We start from the raw sequence: 10,488 nt of genomic DNA, 5'->3' as shown, positions 1-10,488 counted from the left end.
GAATGACTGGTGATAAAAAAAAAAAAAGAAGATTTAAGAACGGTAAGTGAGAGACCACATAAATCAGAGAAAACTCATCTTAATGCTCCAAAGGATGAAAACAAAAGGATGCTTGCTTAGGTTTAGAAGAACATGCTTGGGGAGGGAGAATGCGAGAGAGAGGAAAAAGAAGATGAGAAAATAGTGTTAGACTGTTAGTACAGTCATCCCCCTTATCCTCATGGGGTATGTTCCAAGACCCCCAGTGGATGCCCGAAACTGCAGCTACAAGTGAATCCTATTTATACTGTTTTTTCCTATATACATTCCTATGATAAATTTAATTTATAAATCAGGCACAGTAAGAGGTTAACAACAATAACAAATTATAGAAGAAATATAACAATATACTGTAATAAAAATTAGATGAATGTGGTCTCTCTCATTCTCAGAATATCTTATTGTGTTGTGCATATGCTGGACAAAGGGGTGATTCGTGTCTTGGGCAAGATGGAGTGTGAAGGCATGAGATTTCATCGTACTATGCAGGACGGTGCACAATTTAAAACATATTTCTGGAATTTTTAAATATTTTCAGACCACAGCTGACTCCAGGTAACTGAAACCATAGAAACCAAAACTGTGGATAAGGGGAGCTCCTTTACACAGAAAAAATTGCATTGGAAATAATAGTACTTTTTTTCCCCGTTTTTGTTTTAAGTAAATGAAGTAGGACTTGACATTTCCAATAAAGGTAGAAGGTAGAGAACAGTAAGAGGACCAGCATAGATATTTAAAATAGTGTCATCTAACTTTTTGATCATCTACTTAACCTCTCAGTTGCTACAAAGTCCACTTTAGGTTGGCATCCTTGGATACAGATACTGAAATGAGGATTTTTCTCTGTAAAGAGTGGGAAGTGTTCCTCAGAAAAACGAATAGGGAGATAGGAAAGTGGGAGTGGGAAGGGAAGGAGATTGAGCAAGGGTGTGGTGACAGGCAAAGTTCCACAGAGGGCAAACCTTTAGGGCCTTCTGAAGCCAGCATTGGCCACATCTCAGAATGGTACAATTAGGGGCAAGGGAGCTGTGGTGTTTATACTTTTACACTTGTGGTTCTCAACCTGGGATAATTCATCTCCCAGGGAACATTTGACAATGTCTAGAGACATGTTTAATTGTCATAATGGGAGGAGTGTGGTATTGGTACCTAGTGAGCAGAGGCCAGGGATGCTGCTATGCGTCCTACAATGCACAGGGCAGCACCCACCTCAAATAATTATCCGGCCGAGGTTGAGAAACTTTTGTGTACACCAGTCAGGCATTGGTTCAGGGCTACCAGCAGGATGGACACTTAGGTCCCATGATGCCTTTCTGGTAGTTTGAGGGCAGCAGGTGCTGGCTGTTGGGAGCAAAAACCCACCCAGAGACTATGAGCATGAAAATGACCAAGGAATCATAGGGAGCATGGGCAGAGCACTGAAAGGATGTGTTATAGAATCCAGGCAATTCTTTTCCAATCTCACAACCTTCTTTATCTCAACAGTTATTTGGCTTAATATCTATTGGGACTGCAAACTAACACTTTCTTTCTGGATCTCTTTTGTTCTATAGCAAAAGAAAGAAGAGTGTCATTGGTTTGGACACATAGCTCGAGCAACCTCCCTCACTGCCAAGGCAAAATGTTTTTTGACATTCTCTGTCTGACTTAAATAATGAGCCGCATTTTCACTCATCTTTTGCTCTGAGGCCAGGCTAATATCTTCTGAAAGTATTCTAAATTGATACTCAGTAGCTTTCTAAAGTCATTTAAATTCCTAATGAAAAGTCACTCAAGGCCATAGTACAAAATAAATACATTGTTATTGATCATGCAATAAGGTATTAGGCTAATTTAATAAGGATTCTCCCTGAGACGTATTCACCAATATGGTCATTTCTCAGCTATCATAGGCCCTGCTGTTTTTTCATGCCCTAGAATAGTCATCTCTGATTTGTCCCACTTCATGTTGCCACCTGAATATTCCAGGATGTCGCATCTCTGTTAAACTTCTTTTCCTTGGAGGCAAAGTACAGTGACAGAATAAGGATTCATTACTCTTGAAATGACCCTTTCCACAATATCCTCTTTTTATCTCCTTAATCAGCAAAGTGGTGCTCTGAGGACTGGCAGGTTCACTGCCTGGAGGCACATTTATTACTGAGACACAAGCTGAATAATTGTGTATTTACCAACTTCAATTTAACCTCACAACTTAGCTGCCTTTTGCAACAAGGTGAGAAATAAGACCAAGGTGTTCCTCTCCCTGTAGCTCATCAATAACTCTTCTCTCTTGATCAAAGCTATTCCATTGTCACCCTTGTATGCACAAGCTGATTTGCTTTAGTGCATTGTTTTTGTCTTCAAAAGAAAAAAGTTTTTGTTGTCTTGGTCAAAGCTTTTAAGTTTTAACTGAAAATAAGGCAAAGGAAGGTAGCATTTCATTTTTTTTCCCTCTTTTCCTTCCCCTCCCCCCCGGGAAAATGCATGTCAAGGTGCAAGGGAAGACAGGCTTTATTTATTGATTGATTTGGAAAAGAAATGGCTAATGGCATGCCCTAGGTCAATATTTTGTTTGTCTCATACGAAAAGTATATTGAAAATTATCATAAAAATATGATATTAAAAATGTGTATGCTCTTCGATCTAGCAGTTTTGAAGGAAATAATAGAAGTGCGCAGAGACACAAGTGTAGGTGGATTTATTGCAATATTACTTTCAGTTGAAAATTTAAAAAATAACCAGAACGTTCATTAATGTATGATCATGGTGAGTTCATATAGAGAAAATTAAATGTACCTGTTAAAAGGATCTATGACTATTGATATGGAGAGGTGTCCATGATATATTGTTAAGTGAAAAAAAAAATGAGTTTTAAAAAAAAATCCCCTATATAGTATAGACATTTTCCAATTATATAAAAGATGTTTTTATTTGCATTAAAAATCTGGATGGTTATTTATCAAACAGTTAATGAAATTTTGTCTGAGAGGCAGGACCATAATCGTAGTCAACCACGGATTATTCTGCTTTTCTGGCAATGTCTGGAAACCTGTCTGTTTTTGTCAAAATCGAGGTTGATGCTGCTGTCATCTAGTGGGTGCGGCCAGGAATTCTGCCACACATTTTACAATGGACACAACAGTCCTCATTATGGCAATAATGGCAAAGTTTAGAAATCCGGAATTAGAAAGATTTATGCTTTCTGTTTTTATGCTCTTTGGTGTTGTAATTTTGCAAAACAATATTGCCTTCCTTTTATTTTAAACAAAATTAATAAAAATATTTCCATTTTGAGAAAAAAAAATCCCTGATATGATATAGCTTATTTCTTTGTAAATTTCAAGTATAACAGGTCAAATTATGTAACCTCTCTTGAAGTAACTTTTAGGCCATCATACATTGTGGACATAGGCAGCAATAATAAAAATATGTGTCATCAAACTATATCTATTGAGAAGGTAGAGTGGAGATGAAGACATGAAAAGAAAATTAATTGAACAATGGTCAAAAATCAATTATTTTTTAAAGTGTTATTTCATGCAGTGTATTTGTAATCTTCTCCACCTGGGCTGGGAGCTAGCTTCCTTGCCTGTTGTTGTTATGTGTTCAAAAGATACACTAATTTAAATAACAAACAAAGATCTATATAGAAGAGTGTTTATTGCAGCACTGTTTATAATAGAAAAAAATTAGAAATAATCTAAGTCTATGTCAAAAAGGGAATGTTTAAGTAGATTTTGGTATATTTATTTAATGAATTATCAGTCAATCATTAAAAAAATAAAATGGATCTGTGTGTCCTGACACAGAATGGGATCTAAAACATTTTGTTAAAGGAGAAGAGTAAGCCGCAAACTGAGTAAGCCGGATGGGTCTTCTATATACTTATGTGTAGTGTGTGTGTGTGTGTGTGTGTGTGTGTGTGTGTGTATGTGTGTGTGTGTATGTGGTGTTTAACTATGCCTATTATAAACATGGAAAAATTCAGGAAGAATTCACATTAAACTTTTAAAAGTCATTATTCAGACCTTAGACCTGGAGGATGATATTATGGGTGTGATTATATGGATTTTTACTTTATATATTTTTTAATGAATGCATATATACATACATACATACATACATACATGATCTTTAAGTCAGTCATGCTTATAAAAACAACTATAAATGTTTTAGGGACAATATTTGTCAGTAAAAAAATCAGGTGTCAAATATATAAATAAACTGTATTGGATTTTTATTAAAATTTTGTTTAACATTTACAAGTTATTAAAATACATTAGGAAGATGGGTATAGGAACTTAATGTGCTGAATTGCATAATTCTTTTTTTCATCCAGGCACTAGTATACTATGGGTTAGGGTGCTATTTATTAGAGGAGACACTGGGTATGCTTAGTATATTTAAACAATAATAATATTTTATGCTTACCCAGTGTTCACTATGGGCTAGGAACTGTTCTACATGCTTAAGTGTCACAAAACTCCATTAAGTATGTTTCTTTTTATCCTCATTTTAGAGCTGAGCAAACTGAGACACAGTGAGCTTAAGTAACTTGCTGAACAAAAAAGGAGAGCCAGGATCTGAATTTAAGCAGCCTGGTTTAAGTTTACTTGGATGAATCAGGAAATGATTGCAAAGTCCAGATTGCCCAAAGCGAAACTCAGTGTGATGGGTCATACAGGTGACAATCAAGCTTGATGCTGTGATGTCACAAAAGCCAAGCTGAAACATCACTGCAAACTCTCCTGCTTCCAGAAGCACTTGACAACCAGAGTGAAAGCTTCCGTGATAAACTCGGAAGGTGAAAGAACAATCTATGCACATGAAAACACTATCACCTACTCACTTATGCTTTAGGTTTGGTTTTAGAAAAACCTTTCATTCTCTTATTTGATTTGGTTGAGGCAGTGTCCCTTGCAGCACAGAAGGTAATCAGGATTTAGAAGACTGTGGCAGAGGCCCCCTGTATGAGGAGTTGAACCGGAAGAACTCTGTCATCACCCCAATCGATATTCTGTATTGTCAGCAGCAACCCCAGACTGGCAGAGACATTTTTTGCCCCTCTGAATTCAGTTCAGCATCAAAGTCCTAAATGACGCATAGAATTTTGCGGCCAGCCCCCTAGGCTTAAATGTTATAATCAGAGGCAGAGCAGGCACCTTTCACCTCACAGAGTGTGGAGAGGAACCACAGGCTAGGGGGCTTACTTTTTCTTTTTTGGAAGAGTAGCACAAACATACCTCTGAAAAGGCTTTCATAGTCCCCCACTGTGAATAGAATTTCTTTAACTCTATAAGCTTCTGAAGGCAGACTATACAAAACACACTTTTTTCTCCACACTCCTAAGCTTGCCAGGAAGACTAAATAAAAGTCTGTAGGTGGTCATATGAACTGAATTGAAAAGAAGAGCTTAAAGATGGTTTATCGCTCAGCATTCAAGAATACCACAGTAATGTTTGTTTTCTACCTCAACAAATGGTATTTCTGAATTTCATCTTACTTTTTGATGGATACAATTAATGGAGTTTGGTGAAAACAAAGAGTAAGAAGGTTAATTAGACAGACAAAATTAGGCATACTATTCCGCAGTATTGTTTGTCAGTTTGATGCCTGCCAATTTGGTGACTGTGTCCTCCCTAAAATTCCTTATGTTGGAGCCATAATTCCTAGTGTGACAGTATTCGGAGTAGGGGCCTTTGGGAAGCAATTAGGTTCAGATAAGGTTATGAGGATGGGCCCCTCAAGACGGGATTAGTGTTCCTATAAGCAGAGATATGAGAGAGAGCTTCCTCTCTTCCTCTCCGCCCCACCCCCCTTAATCCCTCCCTCCCTCTCTCCCTCTCTTTCTTCCTGCATGCACAGAAGAAAGGCCATATAAGTACACAATGAGAAGGAGACTGTATTTCAAGAGAAGAGCCCTCACCATAACTTGACCTTGCTGGTGCTTTTATATTGGACTTCCAGAACTATGAGAAATTAATCCCTATTGTTTAAGCCATCCAATCTGTGATATTTTGTTCTGGCAGCCCAAACTGACAAAGGTATTACTTTGATCACTTAGCCATAGGTCTGCCTATTAAATGAACTTTTAACCAATGCTTTCTTGATTATGCTAAGAAGTTTTTATTTTCTGTTCCAACAAACCAATTTGAAAATCAGCCTTGTATTCATAATGTCAGTATGACTGTAGATTTGTGGCACATTATTAGAGGGTTTTAGATAGACAGTCATTATGACAATTATTTCTGACCTTGGCTCCCACTGTACATGTACTGTCCACACTTATCTTTTACTGCACATTATCTTATTGAATCTTAGTTTTCTAAGATGAATTGACTTAGTTTTCTAAGATGAATCGACTGGATATAAGATAAATTTATCAAAAAGCCAACCTACTGAATGGGAGGATATATTTGCAAATGACATATCTGATAAGGGATTGATCCCAAACTATATAAGGAACTCATACACCTCAATAACAACAAAAATAACAACAACAAAACCCAATCTGATCAAAAATGGACAGAAGACACGAAGAGACATTTTTCCAAAGAAGGTGTACAGATGCCAACAGACATGAAAAAATGCTCAACATCACTAATGATCAGGGAAGTGCAAATCAAAACCATGATGAGATGCCACCTCACACCAGCCAAAGTGGCTGTTATCAAAAGTCAACAAATAACATGTGTTGACAAGGAAGTGGTGATAGGGAACCCTTGTGCACTGCTGGTGGGACTGCAAATTGGTGCAGCCACTATGGGAAACAGTATGGAGCTTCCTCAGAAAACTAAAAATAGATCTACCATATGACCCAGCAATTCCATTTCTGGGTATTTATCTGAAAAATCAAAACAAAACGTTAATTTGAAAAGATATATGCACTTCTATGTTCATTGCAGCATTATTTGCAATAGCCATGACATGGTAGCAACTTAGGTGTCCATTGATAGATGATTGGACAAAGAAGATTTGGTTTATATATATGATGGACTATTACTCAGCAATAAAAAAAAAGAAATCTTACCATTTGTGACACGATGGATGGATCTGGGAGGTATTATGCTAAATGAAATGAGTCAGACAGAGAAAGACAAATACTGGATGGTTTTACTTTTATGCGTAATCTAAGAAAACAAATGAACAAAAAAAACAAAAACAAAAATGGACTTATATTGGCAGAGCTCAAAATGATGGTTGCCAGAGAAAAGATGGGTGAAAATGTGAAGGGGAATATAAGGTACTCAGAACTGGCAAATTCATAGAGGCAGAAAGTAGATTCAAGGTTACCAGAGGTTGAGAGGAGAGGGAGAGGAGTGGAGAGTTTTTGTTTAATGGGTATAGTTTTCTTTTTGGGATGATGAAAAAATTTTGAAATAATGGTGATGGTTAAACAGCAGTGTGAATGTACTTATTGCCACTGAGTTGTACACCTATATAGTAAATGTTATGTTGTATATGTCTATGTACATAACATAACAGAAATATAAATGGAAAAAAGCTAACAGCTTTTCTCTATACAAAAATATAAAACCTAAAAAGAAAAATGAAAAAAAATATTTAAAGCAGTAACAAAAATAATAAAATATTAGGGAGTAAATTTAACAAACGAGGCCAAGACCAATATTGAGTAGGTTATAAAGAAATCATGGAAAGATTTAGAACAAGATCTGAACAAACTGGAAGATTTGTCATGTATTTGGTCAGGAAAATTTGGTATCATATATTCTATATATTACAAAATTAACGTATACATTTAATGTGACTCTACTAAGGATCATAGCAGATTTTCTGTGAGGTATGAGAATTGGGTATACAATGATTTAAAATTTCATTTGAAAGAATAAATCTAAGAGAATAGATAAGTAAAGTTAAAAGATAAAAAATAAAAGAATAGTGAGGGCGAATAGTATTAATAGATATTAAAGCATACTAAAATATCATTCTAATAAATAGAACATGATTTCATCCTAGGCATAGACAAAATTTGTGGAACAGAACTGAGAATATAGTTACAGATATGACTATGTATGAAAATTTAATATATATTATCTAAAAGAAGTAGAATATTTAATAAATGAAGCTAGCTCAACTAGTGTCCTTCTGAAATAAAATTGAATTGAATTATTATAGTCTATATTAAAATAAATTCCTGATGGATTAAAGACATAAATGTAAAACAAAATAAAGCTCTTCAAGAAAATCTCAGGAAATACAGAGTTTCCTCTCATAATGTTTATTCATTTAAAACTTAGCCATAATGGCTCTTGAAATGTTATGCCACTTTTTAGATGGCTTTCTCACCCAGAACATACCAAATAAATGAACTGAAAGAAGCGATATTTCAACATTATGGTTTCAGGCAAAACCATACCATGTACTTGACACAATAGTTTTCAATCAGAGAGAGCATTATATGTAATAGGTTGGGTGAAGAGGTAGTAGTAGTTCCTATATATTTTCAATCTGTCATGCACATAGACTTTCTGCATATTGACATTTCTTGTTTCCCTTTTGTTTTTATCTAAAGATGCTTTTCTGGGCAGTTTGAATATAGGCGTACTTTGGTTTATTGCACTTTGCTTTATCGTGCTTCACAGATGTTGCATTTTTTAAAAACCGAAGGCAAGACTCTCCACAAAAAATATTTTGACCCACTTTATTGCTTTATTTTGATGGTCTGGAATGGAACCTGCAGTATCTCTGAGGTATGCCTATATAAGATGACCATGAATCTTCCAAAAAGGCTTAAAATTTGGTGAATACAATGGGAAAGAAAGAAAAAGCAGTCTAAAACATACATACATTTTAAATGTGAACTGTATTTACCTCCAAATTGTTGTTTATTACATATACTTGTTTTCACTGTTTAATTAGTAGAGTTTCTTATCTGTGAAAAATATTTGGATGTCTCCTGAGCTGTAATGAAACACATCATAATTGTGCCCCTTAAAATTTGTGGATTTTTAAGAATTTTAGTGAAAAACATATAAAAAAAATCTACTCTCTAAACAAAAAATTTTAAGTGTATAGTATATTATTATTAACTGTATGCACATTGTTGTCAGCAGATTGCTAGAACTTTTTTATCTTGCTTGATTGACACTGTATATTCTTTGAACAACTCTCCATTTCCCACTCCTTGCAACTTCCATTCTATTTTCTGCTTCTATGAATTGAAATATTTTTAATTTAATAGCTTTTTACCTAAGGGTGGGATTTTAAAACAAATTTAGGTTTTTAAGTAAGAAGCAGTCATATAGGCAGGGCTGAGGATAAGGACAATGTTCTTAATATTAACTGTAAACCAGGAGATAGAAAAGAAAATCAACACATTTGCCAAATTAAAATTTATGTTTAGAAAAGATAGCATACCCACAGACAAATGATTGATTTTATAATAATACTTGCTATACAGATGACAAAGAGCTATCATCTATAATGTATGAAGAACTCTTACAAATTTACAAGTAAAAGGACAAGCCATACAGCAACAACCAAAAAAATGGGCAGGAGATAAGAATATACCATTTAAAAAACAACAAATACTAATGGTTAACAAACATATAAAAATCTACTTAAATCCACTAGCAGAGGGGAAGAGTAAAATTGAACTACCACATTACTTACACCTGCCAGATTGACAAAAATTAAGAAAGTGAAAATGTGCTGGTGAGCATTCGATGAAAAAATTCTTCTCCTATATTTCTGGTGAAACTGAATCACTGTAGTCTTTGGGGAAAATAATTATTAAAGAGACAATGCATATTTCCTTCAACACGCACTCTTGGAATCTATCCCATATCCCACATAAATAAAAGCGCCAGTATTAAAGGATATAGGCCCGAAGTTTATATTAACTCATTGTTTATTCATCAATAAGTTAAAAAAAACAAGCGACTATTAATAGGGAAATATTGAATTTTCGTACCGATACCATGAAAATTATCAAGTTTGTGTAGAGCTTTGCTCAGTGGCAGTATTGTAGCCAATGAGGTTTACGAGGTGCGATTATTGCTAATTCAAATCTGTGTAGAATTTAGAGATATAACAACTGACCTGAAGAAATTTCAGCACAGTACTGTCGAACAACAACAAAAAAACTGTGATGCAAAAGAATGAGCATGATGCAATCCCGTTTTTGTTTTTTGTTTTTTGTTTTTTTTTGTAGAGCCATAACACATTTATGTGCTAGTATGTATGCATATATATATATATATATATATGAATACATATGTACATTTGTACATATCTGCATATGATTAAGTGTACATGGAATAAAATGTATATGGTGTAACACAGGAGCTCCAGGCCTGGATATTCTGAAAAAACCACCAGGAGGACCAGAGGAGTGAGACATGCTGTTTATTACTCACAGTGCAGGAGAGCTGCGATGACGGAATACCGGAGCTGCAAAAACTGCACCTGGCCAAGAGCAAGCACAGTTTTACACACAAGTAGAGG

General features: G+C 35.2%; 1 pseudogene; it reads left to right on the top strand.

Moving 5' to 3' along the window:
* The first annotated feature begins 9,986 nt into the window (after nucleotides 1-9,986).
* Nucleotides 9,987-10,114, top strand: LOC118608802 (annotated as a pseudogene).
* Nucleotides 10,115-10,488: the final 374 nt, after the last annotated feature.

Source organism: Rousettus aegyptiacus, unplaced genomic scaffold (assembly GCF_014176215.1).
Source record: "Rousettus aegyptiacus isolate mRouAeg1 unplaced genomic scaffold, mRouAeg1.p scaffold_m13_p_10, whole genome shotgun sequence".
Classification (NCBI taxonomy): Eukaryota; Metazoa; Chordata; class Mammalia; order Chiroptera; family Pteropodidae; genus Rousettus; species Rousettus aegyptiacus.
This window is presented reverse-complemented; position numbering and strand designations above follow the sequence as displayed.